Consider the following 14,007-nt stretch of genomic DNA (forward strand, 5'->3'; position numbering starts at 1 on the left):
ATCCCAGAGAACGTTCATCATTCAAAAGCCAAGCTATTTATATCTACCTCTTACTGCTGCTGTGTTTTCGGCATTACCAGAAAGATGGTGCAATGAGCGCACGTCGCCACATCGCGCAGCGGCGCCCGCTCTAATCTGCTACGCGTACTTTGCTTGGCTTAGAGATGGGGAGCGATGCTCCCTCGCGTGCCCTTATCTTGCGGTGGCGAAGAGGGGAGGATCGTACGCCTTGGCTGGCCTCGGGCTTTACGTGGAACGATTCTGCTGTAGTTACCGGGCGCACAAAGGTCACTGTAATAATTGCAGTCTCCATTCGCGAAAAGCACACGCTTTTCAGACTCAGCGAAGTAACAAATGAGACGTTTATTCGCGTGCATTCGTACCTGTGAGTACTTTTCATGTGCAATTTGTGCGCGAGAAATGCGGGGCACGAGAAATGCGAGGGCCTCCGCACAACCCGCGGTGCCACGCACCGGGGAGCCACGCTAGAGACAACCGTTCGCGGCAACCGCCATGGGTAAAAGAGAGCCGCTTATTTCTTGCGCGCCCCCACCAAGGCTTGCCTGCCGCCAGGGGTCACTGCTGGCGCTACCGATCCAACAACCATCATGATGATGATAGCGGTGATCACCACTCGCATACACAACACCACATATCGCTCAATAGCTGTGACGCTGAAATAGGGCTTCTGCCTTAGACACGTGCGCCACGCGGCGCAAACAACTTTACAGGGGAGTGTCAGTACCCCCACAACGTTCATCACTTGCATTCTCCCTAAAGTCGAATCCTGCTCTTATTCAAAGTTGTTCCCTCTTTCTTTGAACAACACCACAAAAAAAAAAATTTGCACATGCTTTGTTTTAATTTTAAAAATATAGTGCAGATTAGTAAGGTCATGACAAATATGCCCATTTTTTCTGATGTGATATAAAGTATTTGAATTTGATTCAACAAAATGGGGCCAAAATCACTATTCTCTTTGTATTCGCTTCGAACTTAAAATTCACTATTCTTGCCCCGCCGTGGTGGTCTAGTGGCTAAGGTACTCGGCTGCTGACCCGCAGGTCGTGGGTTCGACTCCCGGCTGCGGCGGCTGCATTTCCGATGGAGGCGGAATTGTTGTAGGCCCGTGTGCTCAGATTTGGGTGCACGTTAAAGAACCCCAGGTGGTCGAAATTTCCGGAGCCCTCCACTACGGCGTCTCTCATAATCATATGGTGGTTTTGGGACGTTAAACCCCACAAATCAATCAAATATCAAATTTGGCGTGACACGGCCCTTCATGTTTTGTGCCATGATCAACCGCAAAATGTGGTCCTTCTCTTCATAGGTTACCCGGACTTCAACTCGTCCGGTTACTGGAATGGAACTTTCATTGTAGGAAGGATGTTAATCTTACATTAGGCTTTCCGCCGTGGTTGTGCGGAAACAATTTCTAGAACCCACTTTCGTTCAATATTGAGACTGCAGCTCCTGTGTCAACCTGTATCTCGCCCTCTTTGCTGTCAATCAGTACGCTTACATTGTATGCCCCCCACCTTGGGCGTCATTTCCACTCTAAACAACAGTTTCATCACTGGTAGCATCTACATTTGTCACAGAGCTAAATTCAGTTCTGCACATTTTTTCCAAGCGTCACGTTTTCGAGCATTTATAGCACTTGCTAAACAAAGGCGGACACTTCTTCGTGATATTTGAGCTACCACATCTAGTACAGGCAACAGTGGTCCTTTGAGGCGGAAAGTTTCATTTACTTTGTACTGAAGATTGCCGTTGCCAGTTGACATCGTCTTCAGTGACACCGGCGTTGTTGGTTGCGTTGTGGCTACGGACTTCCTTGTTCTGTCCTTGCGCTACTTTCTTTCCCAGCGCTGCACTGTATAAGCCTTCTTGAAGGTGAAGTCCTTGTATTTTGTCGTGAGGAGCTTGCACCAGATGGCGTCATTGTGTAATCCCACAATGAGGTGGTGCCGAATTGCTTTTTCAAGAAACGTGCGGAAGTTGCACGTGGCTGCCATCTGCTTGAGTTCCACAGCGAAGTCACTGATGCCTTCACCTGGGCGATGGTCTCTCCGGTAGAACTTGTACCATTCCACAATTACAGAACTCTTGGGCGTGTAGTAGTTTCGCAGGGTCTTCACAACATCTTCGTACCTGGCTTTCACCGGAGTTTTCGGAAAAAGCAGATTTTGAAGCGTGATAAACGCGGCCTTTCCGATAAGCGTTAAGAACACCTGCTGCTTCGTTTCCTTGCCTATCTTGTTAGCAGTAACGAATGCCTCGAAGCGTTGCATGTAGGCGTCAAAGTCACCTTTCTCCGGTGAAAACTCCGGCAGTTGAACCAGAATCCCACTGTTCGCCATGGTAGCGGGCGTTAAATTCATAGTTGTATTTTCAACGTCCTCGTCAACAATGTTGTAACTTGACCCAGGAAGGCGGAAACCAGACGAACTTGATAGCAGGGGGATTACTGCTTTATTCGACAAGGATCAAAACAGTACAAGGATCGGAACACAAGACTCACGATACAAGTAATGGCCTGCTTTTTATAGCCTTGGCCAGGCGTTACATTATAGACACTTGGGCGGGCACGCAGGCGGTCAGCATAGTGGCCGCACCGATTTTATCACAGACAACATCTAGCTCGTGCCCAGCCAAACGGCGTCATACGTGCCATTATTCACATGTAACATTGACGTCTACCAAACAGATTTCGAACACCAGAATTAAAGTGCACCCTTTTCTGCTACATCAGTTAGTTTCACAGAGGTTGAATGAGCCCCACAGGAGCATCTATGCAAGCAGGCATTCGGTGAGTGGTGTCACCACGGACCCGAGCCAATTGAAAGAGTTTCTACCTTCTCCCATGTGTCGCTGTGCCTAAATTAGCTGTGTCCAAAGGAAAGAAGATCCTATGGATTGAGTAGACACTGGGTTTTGCCGCAACCGTTTGCCGCAACCGCCATGCACGAACTGCAGTCACAGCAACGCGATAGCGATCTATGAGCTCTGAGGGCACGCAGCGGCAGGTTAAAGGCAGTAAATACGATAAAAAAAAGTTACAGTTTTGTCGCAAGGGCAAAGCAATAAATGCGCCAGCAGCAACTTGGAATGCACCACTGAGAACAGCAAGCAGGTTGATACATCCAGCGCGCTGCTCACACATAAATGACGCTTGAAAACGATACTCGCAGAACGAGAGCGAACTAACAACATTTACCCCTCGACACGTAACGCGCTGTTTAAACAAAAACGATGCATGATACGTAACAACAGATGCAGATGAGTACAAACTAACAAGTGTCCTAGTTGTTATACCGCGCTGTGTATGAAAAGCGCACTGTTTTTGCGAAAGGGGCTGGTGCAGAGACCAACGTGACCTTTTTGGGCCCGGCAACTAACGCTTTCGTTTCAGTGAAAGCCGAAGGTGCACGATTCTCCCACCAAAAGATAAGCTCGCACGCACAGGCATCCATTCATGGGGAAAAGTATTATTATTATTATTTGATTTGCATACACAGATACACAAGGACACAGAGGAAAGAGGGAGAGAGCAAGCTGGCAACTGCCACCTGGAGAAGCAAAGCGCCTGCTCATTCTTTCGGGAGGAGGGAAGAAACAGAGGAAACAAAGATTAGAGGGGAGAAAAAGGAAAGAAGATGAGGAAGGGGAAAAAATGACGAAGACTTCGGCGGGTACGAGTAAAAAACATAAATAACAAATAATAAAAAAGGAAAAAAAAGGGCCCCGTAAGAGATAAACACACGTTGATGCATCGCGACGAGGCCGGCGCCGAGCGCGGGCAGCTTTTTTTTCTATGAGTGTTCATATATATATATATATATATAGATACGTATACATATACTATGAAGGACGACGGCGGTGGTGACAGCAAAAAAAAAAAAAAAAAAACAGTACTGTCCATATAATTGCTATCGCAATAAAAAGGGGCAGGATGTTTTTTGGCGTTCTTGTCAAATAAATCTAGTAGTGAGCAAAGCTTTGATCTGCGCTTTTGCGGCAGCCAGCTGCGCCGTCCCGTCCATTCACGTGTGTCCCAGGAAGACACTTGCGAGTTGTTTTGACTGAAATAGATTATGCAGTTGTGTTGATCCTTTGAGACTCTCACCTTAGTACAAAATACTCTCATGTGTTCGGCCACTCCTAGCCACTATAAGACCGCAACACTGATGTTGGCGCTTGCAATTCTCCCCTCCCACCTGCTCTTGTTTTTCGTATTGTTTTTTTGTTTGTCCTTGTTTTTTTGTGCCCCCCCCCGTTGCGGAAATCTCCCAGATTCAGAATCCTTGAACTTGGCAGGTATCGACTAGGTAACCTAAAAGCGTTTGACAATCAGCCCATCACTATCACCACACCGAACAAAGAACACCGTGAAGGTAGTCGTGTCAGATGGCAACCTGATGGATCTCTCAGATGAAGAACTCTGGACAAGCTGGTAGGACAAAAATGTTATCCAAGTGTAGCGCATAACAATGAGAAGAGACAACAAAGAAATTGCCACGAAACATTTCATACTTACCTTCACATCTACCATACTCCCCACCGAAATCGCAACAGATTATCTCAAACTGCCAGCAAGACCGTACGTTCTGAACCCGCGGCGCTTCTTCAAGTGCCAGCGTTTCGGCCATGGCTCGCAGAACTGCCAAGAACAGCACACCTGTGCGAAATGTGGCACCACCAGACAAATCCGAATTCCTTCGCGCCAATTGTGAAGGGGACCATCCCGCATATTCCAGGTCCTGCGTGGCCTGGAAGAGTGAGAAGGAAAATATGACAACAAAAATCAACTAAACATAAGGTTTTGTGAAGTGTGGCAGTGTGTTCCCCGCATTTTGCAGGAAACACATCATATGCCAAAGTAGTGCGAGGGGAGTCAGCACTAGTACAGTTTTCGGTGATGCCCAGGACAACGCCTGGCGTGCCGAGGCACATGTCACGAGCGCCAACGGGGGGAGCAGCTTCGGTTGCCCCACGTTCCCTGAACACGGCCCAATCGAAGGCTCCTGTGAACTCTGGCTGCAGCCAGGGCAGCACACTTGCTAGAGAGGCCTCATCAACCTCTGGCCTGGTGTGGGTAAGGGCTCGGTTCATTATGACAAAGCCTATCATAAGTACACGACCGTCTGGCGTCACTCCAGAGGCAATGGACACATCTGGTTCACCGGTGTAGACGATCCCGAAAGAGCGGCGAGATCCTCTCTCAACTGCTCCAAAAAAGACGAAACTCCAACTACAGGCCCTCTCAAAGGCTCTGTAAAATAAGTCACTTTTTTTCGTCTGAGACCAGTCACTTCCATTTTGTACTCACAGCGCTACTTTAATCCTAATATGGAAACACAAATTACACAATGGAACGTTAGAAGACTGCTTCAAAATCTCGATGATGTCCAAGCACTTTAACAAACATTCACTAAAAGTGCTGTGTGCACAAGAAACACGCTTAACATTCAAGGATGACAATTTTCTTCACCATTATGTTACGTTTTTACTTGCGTAATCCTCACACTCGCATAATACTCGCACCCCCCACATCGCCTGACAAAAATACAATTTCTTTTTTTCTTCGAGTAATTATCGCACCCACAAAAATTGCGACAATAATGTCGTCTGCCCGTTCCAGCCACTTGGATTGATTGATTGATTGATTGATTGATTGATTGATTGATTGATTGATATGGCTGTACCCTTTAGATCGGGCGAGGGCCAACGCCACCTAGCTGTAATACTCAGTGCACCAACAACTAGATTTATCATTTTTTTTCTTTTAAATAGTGAAGTTGAGGACTTGAGGACTGGTACTTTCCAGTGAAGGATTTAATTTTCACTCGTGCCTTGATTTCAGCCACCAATCAGATAACCTCTTTCTAGTTATTTCTACCTGCTTAAAAAAGTCTATTTTGCTCTCGCTGTCCCTAAACCCCAGTGCTCTGAAAAACTTTGCACCATCAACCTGAACTATAGGGTGAAGCCCTTTACAGAACATTATCAAGTGTTCGGCAGTTTCCTCCTCCTTTCCACATGCACTGCATACCGTGTCTACCCCTTCGTATTTGGCCCGATATGTCTTGGTTTGCAATACTCCCGTACTGGCCTCAAACAGTACAAAACTACCCCGAGTATTATCATAGATCCTTTCCTTGGCAATTTCCTGCTTAAATGTTCGATAGACCTCTAGTGCGGATTTCTTAAACATGCCAATTCTCTACATGTCGGTCTCCGTTTCCTTCACCTTCTTCTTAACCAATAGTTCTTTTTGGTTTGGCCCCCTGCTGTTTTCTAAGTATCTACCCGTCAATTTTCTGGTTCGCTTCCTTCATTTTGCATCGACATTTCTCATGTACAAATAGCTGAAAAGCTTCCAAGCCTAACGTTCTTCTTCTATTACTCTCAATTGCTTCTCAAATTTTATCTTGCTGCTAGCATCCCTGCCCTCAAATGATCTCCATCTCATATCACCTTGTACTCCCTGATTTGGTGTATTCCCATGAGCTCCTAAGGCAAGCCTACCTTTTCCAGATTGCTTAATTTCTAATCTTGCTTGAACTTCTGATCTCATGCACAAGACGGCATTGCCGAACGTCACACCAGGAACCGTGACCCCTTTCCATATTTCTCTCACAATATTGTCACGACGCAGACACAGCAGGAGTTCGATATAGAAGAGCTCACATTAATTAAAAATGAAAGGCGCTCGTAAAGAGGACCGGGCAAGAGCTTCGTCTTCCTCTCTGGCTGTGCGAGCTCTCCTCTGCAGGTTGAATGCGGCATTTGCCTCCCTCCAGGAAGAGCATCGACCCGATGCTCGACTAAAGAATACGCGGTGTATGTAGTTGATGTATTATGCAACTGGCTCACTGCAATATGGCTTCATCTGCACAACGTGTACGATTTCAGATTTTTGAGCTCGCGAGGAACTGTCAGGGATGACCTCATAATTCACGTCACTTAGGCGCCGTATAACATTGTAGGGACCAAAGTACATCTTCAGTAACTTTTCACAAAGGCCGCGTCGGCGAATAGGGCTCCAGACCCACACTTTCTCGCCTCGTTGATAAGTGACGTATCGGTGTCACAGGTTATAACGTTGTGCGTCGTAACTCTGCTGTCGGGCGATTCGCACGCGTGCTAGCTGCCGTGCCTCTTCAGCTCGTTGGGTAAAGGCTTGAACATCCGTGTCTGTATCCTCGCAGTCGTGCAGCAGCATGGCATCAAGCATTGTCGTCACTTCACGGCCATAAAGAAGACTAAATGGCGTGCTCCGTGTAGTTTCCTGCTGCGCCGTATTATAGGCAAACGTCACGTATGGTAGAACGTCGTCCCAATTTTTATGATCCACGTCGATGTACATACTAAGCATATCAGCAATTGTCTTGTTGAGGCGTTCTGTTAAGCCGTTGGTTTGTGGGTGGTAGGAGGTAGTTTTTCGATGCGCTGTTCCACTCGACTCAAGCACTGACTTGAGGAGCATGGCCGTGAAAGCGGTACCTCTGTCTGTTATTATAATTCTAGGAGCACCATGCCTCAGAACGATATTTTAAATGAAAAATCGTGCCGCTTCTACTGCGGTTCCACTTGATAAAGCCTTTGTTTCTGCGTAGCGAGTAAGATAGTCCGTAGCGACAATTACCCACTTATTTCCAGTATGCGAAGTCGGAAATGGTCCAAGGAGATCCATTCCGATTTGTGCAAAAGGCATGGTGGGCACTTGAACTGGTTGCAACAATCCGGCTGGTTTTAAAGGTGGCGATTTTCATCATTGACAATCGAGGCACGTGCGGGCATAATGCTTTACAGTGCCTGGAAGCTTCGGCCAGTAGTACTTTTGTTGGTTTCTGGCCAATGTGCGCGTGTATCCGAGGTGGCCGGAGGTTGGCTCATCGTGGCAAGCGCTCAGGATCTCATCGCGAATGGATGTCGGGACGACAAGTAAGTGGGCATTTCCGCTGGGGGCAAAGTTCTTCTTGTATAGGACATCACTGCTCAAGCAGAATGATGGCAGGCTCCTTGCAAATATCTTTGGAACGCTTGTAGACTGGCCGTTAAGAAAATTAATAAGAGGGAGCAAATCACTGTCTTCTTTCTGCTTAGACGAAATGGTGACCGTGTCGACCACTCCTAAAAATGCCATGTTATCATCTTCTGAGACATCATCTTGCTTTATAGGCGACCTGGATAAGCAATCAGCATCAGAGTGCTGTCGTCCCGACTTATAGACGACCGTCATATCGAATTCTTGTAGGCATAAGCTCCAGCACGCTAGCCGACCGGATGGGTCCTTCAAGTTGGTCAGCCAGCAAAGAGAGTGGTGGTCGCTGACTACGTGGAAGGGACGGCCGTAGAGGTATGGGCGAAACTTCGGAACTGCCCATACTACAGCAAGACATTCCTTTTCCGTTGTGGAATAATGGGACTCGGCACGGGAAAGCGTCCTACTTGCATATGCAACCACTCTCTCGGCTGAGTCTTGCCACTGGACGAGTACAGCGCCTAAACCTACGTTGCTGGCATCAGTGTGGATCATGGTTGGAGCGTCCTCGTCAAAGTGAGCAAGCACAGGGGGTGTCTGCAGGCGCTGTCGTAGACCGTCAAATGCTGCTTGTTCCTCTTCGCCCCATAAAAATGGAACATCGTCTCTCGTTATGCGTGTTAAGGGCGATTCTATGTGCGAGAAATTGGCGATAAATCTGCGGTAGTAGGCACAAAGGCCAAGAAAACGTCTTACGGCTTTCTTTTATGTTGGCACCGGAAATTTTCGGACGGCGTCGATCTTGTCGGGGTCCTGACGAACACCTTCATGGCTCACCACATGTCCTAAGAATCGGAGTTCCTTGAAACCGAAATGACATTTCTCAGGTTTCAGCGATAAGCCAGCGGACCGTATTGCTCGAAATACTAATAGCAGCCGTCTTAGATGTTCCTCGAATGTTGGTGAGAAAACAATGACGTCGTCGAGGTATACCAGACACGTCTGCCACTAAAGGCCTGATAGGACAGTATCCATCAGTCTCTGAAATGTTGCTGGGGCTGAGCACAATCCGAAGGGCAAGACTTTAAACTCGTAAAGCCTGTCAGGCGTAACAAAAGCAGTCTTTTCTCTGTCCCGCTCATCGACCTCGATTTGCCAATAACCGCTTTTCAGGTCCATCGACGAGAAGAAGCGTGCATGCCTCAGCCTGTCAAGTGAATCGTCAATACGCGGTAGTGGGTATACATCTTTCTTTGTCACGCGGTTCAGCTTGCGGTAGTCCACACAGAAGCGTAAGCTGCCGTCTTTCTTCTTAACTAGCACTACCGGTGATGCCCAAGGGCTTTTTGACGGCTGAATGATCTCATCATTGAGCATTTTCTGGACTTGTTCTTGGATTGATTCGCGTTATTTCGGTGCCACGCGGTATGGGTTTTGTCGAATTGGTCTTGCCGTCTCTTCCGTTATAATTCGGTGCTTTGTCAGTAGCGTTTGATTTTCCCTCGACGTCGACGAAAAACATCTTCAAACTGGCCGAAAATATCTAGAAGACTCTGCCTCTGCGCTGGCGATAAATCTGTGTTCACGTCAACAGGCAGTGGTGCTGAAGCGGCCGGCATCTCTGCCTGTTGTACTGCGAAGCACTCGCGGAATTCTACAATTTCTTCGAAGTATGCAACTGTGGTACCCTCTGCAATGTGTCCACGCTCGTTGCTGAAGTTTGTCAACAGGACCTCTGCTTGCCCAGACACTACACTGACGAGACTTCTGGCAATAGCGATTCCTCGAGAGAGTAAAAGCGTCGATATTTGTTCCGCGACACCTTCTCCACTATGCTGCGTATTACACGTAACAGAGACGAGGCGGCATGACAACGGTGGCATGGTCACGCCGTCAATCACGCGCATGGGCTTGCGCTGCAGCGCTGCGCTATGGTCCGCTGAGAAGGTCAGTACACTGTCCGGTACATTTATAATGGCACCGTACTCCCGCAGGAAATCCATACCCAAGATGGCCTGTTTACAACACTCAGAAAGAATAACGAAGGTTGCCACTAATGATGAATCCTCGATCTTGATTCGTGCGGTGCACTTTCCGGTAGGTGTCAGCAGCTTGTCTCCAGCTCCTCTAATTTTCGGCCCCGTCCATTCCATTTTTACCTTCTTGAGTTGGTCGGCGAGATTCGCACTCATTATTGAAAAGTCTGTACCAGTGTCGACCAGTGCGGTCACGTCGTGACCGTCAGTTGAAAGCATAATGTCGGCGGTGACAATCTCGTCTTTCGTCGGTTCATTCGAAATGTGCGGCACTTCATGCGGCGGTAATGGGGGATTTTCAAATCTTCGGCAATTCGCAACCTTCCCCCCTAAGGTCGCTGCTTTTAGTTTCCCCGGCGTGGACTGGGAGACCTTCCTCTCGCCATGTCCGTGGTGCTACCCCTATTAGATCGGGGAAAATGACCTGGGGAGGGTGAGCGTGACCGGAACCCAGGAGAAACGTCTCGCAGGATTGTCGCGCTCGTTTCAACGTTGCGTCTTCTGTCGAAATAGCGCCGAGGGGTAGTGGACGGAAATCCTTGATACCCGGCAACGCGATGAGGACAATATGGCACGATGTGGCCTGCTTCCCCACAATGGAAGCACAGGGGCCTGTAGTCAGGGGTACGCCATATGTCGGTTTTGCGGAGTGGGGGTCGCATCGGCGTCGACGTTTCCCTGTAGTACCAAGGCACTGTCGGCGGCTGTTGCTGGTGGTACTGTGGAGGTGGCGGCACGTTAGATCTAGGCTGTCGACGGAGGATATCTGCATATGTTGGCCTAACTATTTCAGTGTTCGGCTCTGGAGGTGAAAACGCTTGCCTTATTTCTTGGCGAACAACTTCTGTGACCGACGCAATCGCGCAGTCATTCGGTGTGGCGGCGAGCTTCTTCACCTCTTTTTGCACAATATCGCGTATCAGGTCACGCAAAGAACGCTCGTCAGGAGTCACAGTGGTCACGGCGGTTGCGCTGATTTGTCTGTTGTTGTTTGGACGGTCGTACTGGCGGTACCGTAGCTGTAGTGCGCGTTCTATGGCGGTCGCCTCCTTCGAAAATTCGTCGACGCTTGAAGGTGGGTTCCGTACGAGACCAGCAAACAGCTGCTCTTTAACACCACGCATGAGGTGGCTGATCTTTCTGTTCTCGGACATATCGGGATCGGCTCGATGAAAGAGACGAGCCATGTCCTCAACAAACAACCCAACAGACTCATTGGGCATTTGAATCCGGGATTCAAGGAGTCGTTGTGCATGCTCCCGCCTTTCGGTGTTTGCGAAGGTGTCCAGGAACTTCCGCCGGAACTCGTCCCACGTTGACCACACGCGATTCGTGAACCACGTGCGAGCCCCGTCTTGAAGAGGGAAATACACGTACTCCAACTTCTGTGCGGCGTTCCACCCGTTAATGTTGGCTGTGCGCTTGAACTCCTCAAGCCAGTCATCTGCGTCCTCATATGTGTTGCCATGGAGGTCCACAGGAGTTTTAGGGGTGAAAACAGCCACCTGTGTTGTGCTTGGGCTCGTCATGGTGGGGCAACTGCTTCCCGGCGCGGTCATCTTTTCCGTCCAAGGACCGAACTCTGGGCTCAGGCCTAACAGGCGGTGGCTGGCGCGGTGAACGGGTGTTTCGACGAGCGGAAGTCTTTGTGGACTATATCGCAGGCTGTTGGAAGGTATCCTGGACATGTACCTAGCTCCTCCACCAGTGTCACGATGCAGACACAGCAGGAGTTCGATATAGAAGAGCTCACTTTAATTAAAATGAAAGGCGCTCGTAAAGAGGACTGGGCAAGAGCTTCGTCTTCCTCTCTGGCTGTGCGAGCTCTCCTCTGCAGATTGAATGCGGCAATATCATACCTATTTTAATTCCTCAGTGCCCTCGGAGTTACTGTATGTGCTCCTTAAAGGTAGCATATACAGTATCTTTAGCATCAACGACGGCACTCATGAGCCGACCAGAGTGGATAGCCGGCTGGCGCATCTCATAGAGGCCAATAAATCTATGCTGCGAAGAGCGAGTAAACAGAAATTCAACAGGAAGATATGCAAGAAGATTACAGAGATTAACCGAGAGATTGAGACTCGCTGCGCATGACTGTGCGAGCAGGAATGGCAGGAGCTCTGCCTGACGATGGACGGGAACATGAGCACTGGACGCACCTGTAAGATTCTCGGAGACCTTTTGGACCCAACCAGCCCCAGAATGGCGACTCGTGTGCAGATGACCAAGCAGCGACACAAGTACAAAAACAACCCAGAAACATTCACAGAAGAGATCGTGCAGACGCACCTCACTCGCTCGTCAGTTCAGAGTCATCTCGAGTACAGCGGCGCTCCCAACGAGGAACTAGACTGAATTTTACAGGAAATCAGAGCGGTCCTTCAGCTATTCCTTTGAGGAGGTCTCCATCTTGTCGCACTATGAGGCAGTAAAAACAAAAATAGAAAAGCAGAAACTAGAATGCAAATGCACAAAATATGAGGCTTTCAACCAACCTTTAGCTTGACTGACAGTGCTAAACTGCTGCAGAAATTCACCCCTGGTTTGGACTGCATGGCGTACGAGATGTTAAAAAACTTGTCTCCCAAAACGCGAAAAACTACTTTTCCTGTGCAATGCCATGTGGGTTTTCGGTAAGATCCCTGCTTCTTGGAAAAAGGCTATTGTCATTTCAATTTTGGAACACAGTTAGGATTTATCCTCTGTAGAAACTTGCAGGCCAATCACACGAACAAGTTGCCTGTTTTTCAAAAATATCATTAACCACTGACTACTACGCTTGCTGGAAACGAACAACCTACTGGGCTCATACCAGTGTTGATTTCACAGGGGTATATCCACCACTGACCAGCTGTTACTCATCGAGGCACAAATCCGCAGTTCTCGTTGATAAATAGTTTTTTCTTTCAGTGTTCTTAGATATGCAAAAGGCGTACGACACCACATGGCACCCTTGCATACTGCAAGTTCTCTCACAGTAAGGTGTCCGAGGCAATGTGCTGACCATAACCGAAAGTTATTTGTCCAACCGTACTTTTTGCATCAGGGTGGGGAATGTCTTGTCACAAACATTTGTCCAGGAAACAGGAGTGTCGCAAGGTGGTGTGTTGAGTTTCACACTTTTTATTGTAAAAATGAATACACTGCATTCCTACAATCCATGCAATGTGTTTTATTGCACATGCGTCGACCACGTTCAGATCGGTTTTAAATCCTGCAATCTCGCCATGTGCGAGCGGCAACTTCAACTTGGTTTGAATAAGGTTACCAAATGTGCAGAAGAAAGTAGGTTCAACGGTAACCCGCAAAAAAGCACATGCACTTTATTCACAAGAAACAGAGTTCTTCATTCTGATCCGATCATTGACCTTCATGGGCAGCAATTAGCTGTGAAAAGTGAACACATATATTTAGGCATAATTTTAGACATGAAATTAACATTCGTGCTTCACATGAAAAACCTAAAAAACAAGTGGCTGAAAGCTATGAATATACTCAAGGTTTTGTTGTAGGTATCAGGGGGCTGTGGTAGAAAATGTCTGATGAATCCTTATAGAAGTCTTATATGAATGTGCCTAGATTATGAGGCAATAATCTACCAGTCAGTGACACCAAGCATTTTGAAAGTACTTGACCCGGTCCATCATTTGGGCATGCATCTTTCAACGTGGGCTTGTCACGTTAGTCACGTAAAAAACCTGTATGTAGAATCGAACGAGTGGTTGTTACAGCTGCAGAGAATATACACGTTTTTTGTGTATTACCTCAAAGCAAACGCAGACAAGAAGCACCCCCCACACTCCACAATCAATTACTTGTCCAGTTCTACGCTGTTTGATAACCTTCCTTCGTTTAGGCAGCCCTACTCACTTTGTAGGAGTGGCCTCGCTAAGAAAACGGGACTGCCACTTTTTGATCAATATCTGATGGCTTCTGCCGTGCACTGCCATTGCCACTGGGGCAATGGCAGCTCATAGA

The 14,007-nt window shown here is 48.0% G+C and overlaps 1 protein-coding gene across 6 annotated transcripts in view; it reads left to right on the top strand.

The window, feature by feature from the left end:
• LOC119178251 (multidrug resistance-associated protein 1) overlaps positions 1 to 14,007 on the top strand; it is a 303,221-nt gene that overhangs the window by 243,316 nt on the left and 45,898 nt on the right. The window lies entirely within an intron of this gene.

The sequence above is a fragment of the Rhipicephalus microplus genome, chromosome 2, assembly GCF_043290135.1.
Source record: "Rhipicephalus microplus isolate Deutch F79 chromosome 2, USDA_Rmic, whole genome shotgun sequence".
Lineage (NCBI taxonomy): Eukaryota > Metazoa > Arthropoda > Arachnida > Ixodida > Ixodidae > Rhipicephalus > Rhipicephalus microplus.